At 43.2% G+C, this 11,105-nt stretch overlaps 1 pseudogene; it reads right to left on the reverse strand.

Moving 5' to 3' along the window:
• Positions 1–2,775: 2,775 nt before the first annotated feature.
• Positions 2,776–2,894, reverse strand: LOC111732966 (annotated as a pseudogene).
• Between the last annotated feature and the right edge of the window lie 8,211 nt (positions 2,895–11,105).

Here is an 11,105-nt window from a genome sequence, read left to right on the forward strand (position 1 = left end):
CTCCAGATGGGTTGGCCTATTAGTCACATCTTGTTTGTGGGTGTTTTGGGTGCAGGCAGGATGTAGTTCAGAACAGACTAAAGAAGCACAGGCTGGCAGGAGTAGATGTTCTCAATTCTTCCAAGTGACTCACTTGGAATAGGGTATTACAGCTCTTTTTAGATATGCCCATATCCAAAGAAGCAACATGATGAGGTTATTACTTCAGGGAAACCATCCCCTACTATCACCACCAGCTGGAAAACACCAATGAGCAGTGAATGATTCTGCCTGTGGATCCAGAGTGCATCCACCCCAGGCAGGTGGCCTCTTCAGCTCAGGATTTTGAATGGTAAAGGTCCAGCATAGTTCCCAAAGATGCAGGGCCATCCTCAGTGCTGTCACCTTTCAAGCCCAGAGATATATCTATCTGTGTCAACTCTTCTTGTATCTGATGCTGTGGGGTCCTGCCCATATCCTCTGAGTGCTCACTTGGGATCAGGGGCTTCTGATCCCAAGTCAGGGTGGCAGATAGGGAACCCCCAGCAGCACCCTTAGGCAACAGCAAATGCCCCAGCTTCCTTGCCTTCAGGGTGGGATGGGTTATGAGACCATTGACTGTTTCCAGTGTCCAGGCGCCTCATACTGACCTCTGCCCTCCCATCCTTCACCTTTCACTCCCTATCCTGTGTCACCTCCCTGACAGTTGCTTCTAGCTCCTGTTTCAGAGTCATTTGGCATTTGGGGACAGTCCAGATCCCCCCTCAGCCATCACTGATGAATCTATTATCAGTCAAGGTATTTAAAGCTTTGGGAACCTATTTGTATATTCATATGTTAGAAATCTTGGGGCAAATCAGGTTCATAGCTTCACTGCATAGTTTGTGAAATATTCCTTTCTAAATTCATTTCTTCCAGCCTCCAACTCCATGGCCACTTCCATGGCTTCCTCAGAGGGATGATCATTCTCAGTCCTTATGTTCCTAATCAGAGATTTAGTCAGTTTGGGCTGTTGTAATAGATTTTCACAGTCTGGATGCCTTAAAGAATAAACATTTACTTCTCACATTTCTAGAGGCTGTAAATCCAAGATCAAGGTGCCGACATAGCTGGTTTATTTTCCTGCTTTGTAGACAGCTACCTCCTTACTATGTTTTTACATGTATCCTCGTAATGGCTTCTTATAAAGTCACCAGACCCATTTATGAGAACTCCATCTTCCTGACCTGAACTTCCAAAGGCCTTACCTCCTAAAACTATCATATTAGGGATTAAGCTTCAACATACAAATTTTGGAGGAGGACATACTCACTCCATAACAGAGGCTATTCCTCTTTTTAAAAAGTATTGTGAAAAAAAAGTTATGGCATCATCATCCTTTCTCTTGGAGTTATTTGCACAATTGTAACTGCAAAATAATTGTGTTCCTAAGCTCTAAGACCCAAGAGGACAGAACTGTTTTTGTTTGGCTCACCATAGAGCCTGGGACATCACGGAGGCTCAAATGGTTGATGACATGGAGAAATGAATGAAAATCTAGAACATAATCTCCATTATACATTTCACAACACAACAAATATTTTCATTTTTCTTTATTCAATTCTTGTCTGTATTCATGTCATTTTGTATGGCTATAATATTAGTGTGAATCATAGTATAAGTGCACTCTTGGCTTCTGGTCAAGATTGTGGAGTAAATAAATGCTGTACTTGCCTCCTCTCACGACCACACCAAAATTACAAGTAAACTACAGAACAGCCATCACTGGGAGTCACCTGAAGTCTAGCTGAACAAAAGTCCTACGCTGGAGACACACAGAAGAGGCCACCTTGAGAATGGTAGAAGGGCAGAGATGCATGTTCCACACCCGCATGTGGTGGTTGAGAATTGTGAGAAATATCTCAGCTGCAGAGGACCCCCAGAAGAGCAAGGGGTCCTGGTCCCACACTGGACTCCCCAGCCAAGGGTCCCAGTGCCAGGGAGAGAAGTTCTCACAACTTCTGGCTGTGAGAACCAGCAGAGATTGTGGCTGAGTGAGACGAAGGGCTGAGGGAGTCACAGAATTTCCTCTTAAGAGGATTGTGCATGAACTTACCCACTGACAAACTCACTCGCTCAGAGCTCCAGCTCTGGGGCAGCAGTTTGAAAGGTGCCAGGAGCATATGGGGAGGAATTGAAATCTTGCTATCTGCAACAACATGGATGGACCTAGAGGGTATTGTACTGAGTGAAGTCAGACAGAGAAAGAGAAATGTCATATGTGGAATCTAGAGAACAGGATAAACAAGCAAACAACAGAAACAAGCTCATAGATATGGAGAACATTTTGTCAGATTGAGGGGTGGAGGATGGATTAAGTGGGGAAGGGATTGAGACGCACACATTGGTAGTTACAAAATAGACATGGGTATATAGAGTATAACATGGGGAATATAGTCAGTAGTATCGTAATAATTATATATGGTGTCAGATGGATACTAGATTTATTGGGGTGACCACTTCACAAGTTATATAAATGTCTAATTACTGTGGTGTAAACCTGAAACTAATATAAATTGTATGTCAACTATAATTGAAAAAAATAAAAATATAAAAATTTAAAAAATCATAGTATAAGTGCAATCTTATTGTGTACTTATAATAAACATTTCCATGTTGCTACAGAATGTTCATAACATATTACATCACAATTAAGTACCACATTTCAATAAAATAGTGCGATAATTGGTGAAATTAGAATATTGTCTGGAGATTAGATTATAGGACCATGTCAATGTCAATTCTTTTTTTTTTTTAAGCTTACAGCACCCGGTCTTCCTAGGTGGTCTCCCATCCAAGGACTAACCAGGCCCAACCCTGCTTAGCTTTCGAGATCAGACGAGATTGTGCTTGTTCAGGGCGGTATGGCTGTAGATCAATGTTAATTATTAATGTGGATAATTATGTACAGAATATCTTTGTCTTTCACTTTAGGAAACATACACCAAAGAATTTACCAGTGAAGGGGTATAATGTATGCATGCAACTTTCAAATGGTTCAGAAGAAAAGTTGTATAGATAGAATGCTAAAGCAAGTAGTAAAGTATTAACACTTGAGAAACTGAGCGGAGGGCATACAGGAATTCTTCATACTTTTTAAGCAACTTTCTTGCAAGTCTAAATTATTTCAAAATAAAATGTTAAAGAACAATAACACAAAAAGAATTGGATCCATGGATACATAGCTACTACAAGAGGTCTATGAATTTATATGAGCATCAAGTACATAGGAATTGAATAAATAGTATCCTGTACACATACAGGATACTGATATTTTTCAAATCTGTTTGATTTTGTTGTGATGAATGCAAATTTATTTATAAATGTTACTGAATCCATTTTTAGCTTTTTACTTTGTATTTTACAAATCAATGCATGTTAAAAAATACATTTAAAAAGAGGATAGGAATGAGACAGGAATAGCAACACCTTGATAATTATTAAGGCTGGGTGATAGGTACATGGAGGTTCATTGTACTATTTCTAGCTACTTTCAAGTATGTTTGAAATTTTTCAATAATAAAAAAATTTAAGATATGGGCATGTTTAAATTTGTTATGAGAAAAAGTGAATGCTGTGAAGAGAAAAGTGAAAAAATGCTTTTCAGGTGCTGCTTTTGGAAAAAGTATTTGGCTAAGAGTGAGACTGAGGTCACTGGACCATTTTTGTCTCAATCCTCATCTGTGAAATGGTGATTTCAACAACTGCCATAGACAGTCAGGGAAAGCAACGGTCTTGTGAGGCTTCAGTTTAGGGGTGTGGAGTACTGTCTAACACAAACTATCAGCACAGAAACTGCCATTCTTCACCCTGCCCCAGAGAAAAAGCCAGGAAGAGAAATGGATCTCATTACGAATGTTTTGACCAGAATTATGGAAAGTAGTAACTAATTACAAGTGCAGATAAATGAAAATCGGTGCTGGAGAAAAAAGGGTGGGAGGTGAAATATATAATAAGGAGGGAAACAAATTGTACTTGGTTTTTTAAATGACCAACTTGAAAAGGAATGCAATGGAAGAAAATAAAAGAGCAAGAAAGCAAAGGGTAAGAGTGAGAGTGGCAGGGAGGAGTCAGCAAGGAAACAGCATTTCCAAGGCCCTGGCAGCCAGTCCCTTCTAATACCAGTCATGCTCCCACCTGGACAGAATGGCTTCATGTCAGAAGTGGTGAAGCAAGGCTGAACCTGAGAGATGAGATGAGAACCTCAACCCACAAGAGCAGGAACACTGATGATCACACAGCCATCGTTAAACCTGGAAAGCAAAAGTGAGTATGCCTAACGAGCGCCAGGTGGTGATCTACACTGTCTAGGCCTTGCCCAGAAACCACACTGACCTAAAGAGCTAGGGGACACGGCCTCAGGGTAACCTTTGTGGAAGGCAGTATGGTAGTGTGAAAGAGAAGAGGGTAGGAGCTGTGAGGTCAGGTGATTCTTAAAATACTGGTGAAATAGCATAGAATGTGGCAGAAACAGGCATATGGATTTGGATTGCAGGGTAGGCAGCGACTCATCTGCCCTGGACCCTTCCAGTTAGCCACCCTGCCCAGGGTTCCTCCACCCCCAGCTCTAACCTCTTCAAAAACAGAGAACACACTCCACCTGAAACAACCTTCCTTTTATTCCATGATTCTGACTTCCTCTTCTTTAATGGAAACCATATTTTCCTATGCTTTCAATACATTGGATGAGAGTCATTTTCTCCCTCCACTATGCTCCCTGATTACTTAGCCCATAATAATACTTTAAAAACCAAAACCAAATATTACTCTTGGAACTTGGAACATCCACCAGGATTGGTAGCTTTCATTTAGCCTCTACATTATTTCACTTTTCTTGGATTGGCCCTCAACTCCCTCATGTCATGTTAAGGTCTATATGTTTTTGTATCATTTGACTTCTGCCACTGACCAGCTGAGTGTTTGGGGTGAATGAGTTAAACTTGCTGTACTTCAATTTTCACCATCTATTAAATTGAGGTGATAATAGTGCACGGCTCACATGTTGCTTTAAGCATTAAATGCTTAAGTGGCCCCAGCATGTGACAAATACTTATGGAGGGTTAGTTTCATGAGCAGCCACAGCAGTTTTATTTATTGAGCCTTTCATGCTTTCATCCATTGAACAAACACTCAGGGCCCAAGATGTGACCATGGCCAGTTCCTGGCCTCTTGGCCCCAAGTCTGGGGAGAAGACTAGAGCCTGCAGCGGGGTGTGGTCAGGCACAGAGGGCCAAGGGAGCTCAGATGGACACAGCACAGGGGACTTTCAGTAGGTATTTGGTGAATTGATTTGATAACACTCTCATCAAAATTTTGCTGAATGAATGTTGAATGATTTTGAAATCAAAGACCAAACCACAACACCCGTGAAGAGGAAATGACAGGATGGTTCTAGAGAGAGTGAGGGTTACGATATGCAGAGAAACAATGGAAAAGCAGCCAGGGTTTCAGTCAAGGCTCAGAAACTCCGGCGTGTTCAGTGTGTTTAGAGTTGTTCTTGTTTTTTCTTTTTAGATGACAGTGGGATATTTTTTCTTTCTGATTTTTTTCAGAGTTTGAAGCAATAAGTTAGGGGATTCATAAGAATCATTGTAAATAAACAAAATGGAGCATATCTTCATGACCTGGTAACTTTGGTTTCTGTGGTTTTTAATTTTGGTATTATGAAATAGAGTCTCTGGAACAAAAAAAGTTATGAGGGTTAAAGAGCTATGCTTAAGTGCTCAAGTTTAGGCCCTTCCAGAAGCCATTATAGGAATTGTTTGAACTGTTTAAAGGGCAATGGCAAAAAATAAATTGACAATGGCAAATAAATCTTACATTTAATAAAGTCTAGCAACATATTAAAATTGGTCTCTCAGGGGGCATGAAACACAGAAGACGAGACCAGTGAATGGGAAGACCAGGAGGCAGCAGGCCTGGATCCTGCTTCATCTCTTGTGTCAGGATGGTTTGTCCCCTCCAGTTTTGTGGCCCTCTGACTCAGAGTCACCAAGCATTAAAGAAAGCATGGGTAGAAGTAGGACTTTGGGATCAAGACTAGCAGCTAGATATGGTCTTTAGAATGTCTACCCCTCAAGGACGAGGCAATAAAGTTTTACAAATGAAACAATGAGAGCAAAGGGCTCTGGGAGCCACATTCATTTATGTGTTAATGATATAGAAATACTGGGGTCACAGTGGGCTTTCAGAAAAGGCTAGAGTGGAGATTGAGACTGTGGTTGAAAAAAGAGTGGGGTGGGGTGAGAAGGTGAGTATGGCTGGATGGGAGGAATGAGGGGCAAAACCGCACTGCTAGTAGAGGGAGCAGAGGCAGCTGGCTCAGGCAGGCCCTTAGAGTTGCCGCTCTTGCAAGGGCTCTCCCAATCCTGCCCACAGAGCCACAGCTCCTGCCAGGGGACCTGGATCAGTGCCAAGTCACATATATTTAGAAGTTGTCTCTTAAACTCCTACCCCAGATTCTGATTCTTGTTTTCCCAGACTCCTGAGCATGTGGCTTCATTCAGGCTTTAGGCTTGGGCTTCTGAAGCTTTCCCCATCTGAGTTCTAGGATTTGGCCACCTGGGCAATGATTTCCAGGTGGGAACTCTGCTTGTTTGGACAAGATCCTGGTCCTTCTCTCAGTCTAGCCTGCCCTGGCTCACTGCCACCCACATCCATGGGGGCAGACATCATTCAGAAAGATGAGTGTAGATACCCTCTGCTGGAGATGAGAGAGGAGACACAGGGTGGAGTATGCTCTTGACATATATCATCTATTCACAGGCAATGGGAGGGCTCTGAAGGGCTCTGAGTGGGGCCAATAAAGGGAGAAATTGTTTTAGCTGCAGCATCTAGAAAGTTCTAAAATAGATAGAATCTAGCAATAAGGAAGACATGTAGACTTGAGTGATAATGACAAGAAGCCTCAGCTTGAGCATTGACTCCACTTTTATCCTTGTCTCAAGGCATCTTATCCTGCTCCCTCATCTTTGGCTACTCCTTGCTTGTGTCCTCAGATATCCTTGGTTCATGCTAAAGTTCCTAAGTTGAACTGAGACATTCATATCCAGGTGTCTCCTGAGCAGTGGGGGTGGGAGGGGGAGCATTTACTGAATTAAAAATGTAGACAGTGTGTGAGGACACTAATGTCACCTCTTTTAACTTATTTAGTGACTTATGCAATCTTTAAACACACACACAGACACACACACACACAACCTACAACCTTTTAACTGGTTGAGTTCTACCTGGAGAGAGAAAAAAAATTAGTGGAAATAATGATATCGCACTCATGTTTAGCTGGCATTAAGCAGCTTCTGCAAGCCAGGCGCCTGAAGAGAGGGAGGCCACGGTCAGGCCTGACTCAGTGGAAGGAAGTGGTGTGTTTCCATTGCAGAGCTCAAAAACAAGGTGGTTTGAGGAACAGCTTGCGTGTCATTGGCATTTCCCTGTTGTGTTTATGAAATAAGGTGGGAATAAATCTTCAGGGTTACTCTAATCTCATCTTTTACAAGAAACCCAGAAGCCCCCAGTGGAACACTGGCAGGGGGCTGTGGCAGCCCCAGGAGGTGCTGGGGAAACCCAAGGGCACCGCCTGCCCAGGGAGGGGAGGCTGCATCGCTCAGCTCTCTGATGCCCCATTTTAGGAATGGAAACCTGGGACTGTCCTTGCTAGTCTGGCTGCTTCCTTCTCTACATGGGCATGGTAGGGGCAAATAGCAGGCACTCTGTGGATGACGCTGAATGTCCAGGTCAGAAGCAATGGGCCTCAAAAGAGGCAATTTATGAGATGGATTTGCAAAAAGAAAATGAAAGATGTCAGTGTGACCACCCAGAGCACAACATCCCTTCTGCACTGGTGTCATGGAGAACTCTTACTAAAGTCAGCAGTTTCACTGGAAACCAGTTCCACATTCCAGAGGTCAGTTCACAATTTCTAATTTATGGAAAGAGGGCTGCATTGATAACAGTAGTCCAGGACACAGGGAGGAGAGCTGACTGTACCAGTGATGAGTTGGCTGGTTTCTGCACCAGTGGGAAAGTGAGGCGGCATTTACAAAATAAAGTTCCGACAAAGGGCCTGGACACAAAGGCCCAAGGCCCTCAGGTGATGAGGTGTCCTTCTCTCCCTGGGTGGCTGCCTTCACCAGGACCTCCCAGTCTGAGCAATCCCAAAGAGTAAGCTGCCTTGGGAGTAACATATCAGGAGTTCATTTCTATATTTAAACTGGAGTAAAAGACAATGAGCCATATGAAAGAGTGCACTGAAAACAACAAACACAGAGGAAGCGGTGATGTCTGCTAGTCATGCAGTCTGTGGCCAAGCTCTGATGTTCCACTTACCTGTTTGGGTTGTGATCAGGCAGCAAAACAATGGAAGAAAAAAATCCCCACGTTTTCACAAAGAAGTTTACTGGAAATTTTTCCAATAAATGAAGTAGAAAGTATAAGCAGAGCAATCTTAAAACCACCCTATCATTCAATGTTGTTTCCAAAATCATCTCTCTCTCCTTGGACACTGTCTTGGAGGTCTTTGCCATTGAGGCCTGAGCACAAAGTCCCCTCCAGAAGTAATGCTGCTCCACCTCAGGCTATCTATCACATTATCATCTGTTATGGGTTAAATCGTGTCCCCTCCTCCAAATTTACATATTGAATGAAGCTCTAACTCCCAGTACCTTAGAATGTGATTGTTTTGGGAAACAGAGCCTTAAAGAGGTGATTTAGGTTAAAAAGAGGTCACACAGGTGGGCCCTAATTCAAGTTGACTGGTGTCCCTATAAGAAGAGATCAGAATGCAGACAGGCAGAGGGAAGACTGTGTGAATATTCAAGAAGATGGCCATCTACAAGCCAGAAAGAGAGATTTCAGAAGGAACTAGACCTGCCAACACCTTGATCTCAGACTTTCAGCTTCAAGAACTGTGAAGAAAAAACTTCTGTTGTTTAAGGTACTCAGTCTGTGGTATTTTGTTATGGCAGCCCTAGCAAACTCTTATTTTCTGCTTTGAGAAGCTTGGAGGTCAGTGAGCCTCTTCACTTTATGGATGAGGAAACTGAGGTCCCCAAATCTAATGTGACTCATCTGAGGTCACATAGTCCAATAGCAGTCGGCCAATATTTACTGAGCATCCAGTAGGTACTAAGCACTGTTTTAACACTGATTAGAGACCGACAGGGTCCCTAACTACATGAAGCTTATATATACTTTAGGAAGCAGACAATAAATAAACACATGAATATGTATTGTCAAGTGGTGACAAGTGCCATGGAGGAGAAATAAAACAGGATGAGGCTCTGCTTGGTGAGACTTAGAAGAGCAGGGAGAAGGGTGTGTGGCTGGAATGGAAAGAATGAGGGAGAATGCTAGGAGGTAAAGTCAGAGTGGAAGGGGTGCAAGTTCTGGTAATGCACAGTAAGGACTGGGGCTTTGCTGCAGGTGAAATGAGGAGGCTGAGGGTCTGCAAGTGAGGCCTGACGGCTCCCATCTCCCCTGTAAAGGGATCAGCTGGGCTGCACATGGAGGATGGGCTCAGTCTGGAGGTAAAGGGTGGAAATAGCAGCGAGGCCACTGAGAGTCCAGAGGTGCTGACAGTGGGCAAATTCTAGATATATTTTTAAGGAAGAATTAACAATATTTGCTAATAAGTTAAATGTCAGGTGTGAGATAGAAAGAGAAAAGTCAAGAATGATTCCAAGAGTTTGGGCTAAAACCTGATAGAATGGGGGAGGGGGGAGAGGGGAGGATAGGCAGTATGAACAATCTGTTTTTAATTTCAGGCACATTAAGTTGGCAGCACTTGTCCGACTCTTGACTAGATATGGCATGTCAGTAGCCCCTGACCTCACTGGCCTGGAGCTGAAGGAAGTGGAGGCTGGAGATGTAAGAACTTGGGAGTGGGAAACACAGTGGTAGTATTTAAGGTCCTCAACTTAGACGAGATCACTGTGTGAGTAAGATAATGAGACCCTCTCGGGGAGAGGGTCAGGGAGAACAAGAGAGGCCACACAAAGGCCAGAAGGGAGCTGAAAAGCTGGGAAGAGGAGAGCAGGACAAGGTGGTCAGGAATCTGGTGGAGGCAGCATTTCAAGAAGACATGAGTGCTGACTATGTATTTGCTGCAGAGATATTAACACAGGGACAGAAAGTGGCCATTGGCTTTGGTAAGTGGAGATTTGGTGTCCTTGACAGCTGTTTTGGTGGAGATGGGGTGATGAAAGTCTAAGTTAAACTCAGTAAGAGTAGAAGGGATGGTGAGCATAGGAAATTTAAGGACTTTGGCTATCAAGGAAGCAAAGAAAAGGGGCAGTAGCTGGAGGGATGCATGGGATCAGGGGAGACATTTTAACGATAAGAGACAGTGCAGCCTGTTTGTGTCCTGCTGAGAGTGATGTCCTTTAAGAGACAGGAGGGATGAGAATCAAAGCCCAATTGGAGGAGCTTGAGACAGGGGCACAGACACTCATCTGCAGTAATGGCAGAAACATGGCTGTCCCCCAAACCACTCCCCATTTCTTCATTGCTATTGGAACATGGATATTATAGATTGCCTCTGAGAGGCCATGTCATTAAGAGGAGATTGAGTCCAGAAGGTAAGCATTGTTTGTTTTCTGCCAGTTGTAGAAATCTGTCCTCTTGTCAAGACATAGCTTTGAGTAGATGAATGCTGTGGGGGAAGGACTTCCTCACTCACATAAAGGCATATCAGACATGAATGTTTCCTTCTTTTTCCTGCCCCTGGATTTTCCCTCTGCTTTTAGCAGGTGTTTTGGGACCTTTGAGGAACCACTTTGAGAAGAAAAACTACATGTTGAGAATGGCAGTAGTCTGGATCCTTGATAATGTCACTGGATTACTCATAATCAATTCTAGAGTTTCCACCTCCAGGCTTCTCATTAAGTGAAATAATAAATGTCATTGCTCTTTCAAAGACATTGTACAGCATCTGGGTTTATTTGCTCTTGTCAAGTAGGCATAGATGTCTTAAGCTCAGCTGAGAAAAATCTGTGCTGGTTCCATAGTCAATTGTTCATAGTTCTGGAGTAATCAGCCTCACAGGAGTGTGAATGAGACCAAGAACTTGGCCGTGCACTCAAGTAACATGA

Source organism: Pteropus vampyrus, unplaced genomic scaffold (genome assembly GCF_000151845.1).
Source record: "Pteropus vampyrus isolate Shadow unplaced genomic scaffold, Pvam_2.0 Scaffold509, whole genome shotgun sequence".
NCBI lineage: Eukaryota > Metazoa > Chordata > Mammalia > Chiroptera > Pteropodidae > Pteropus > Pteropus vampyrus.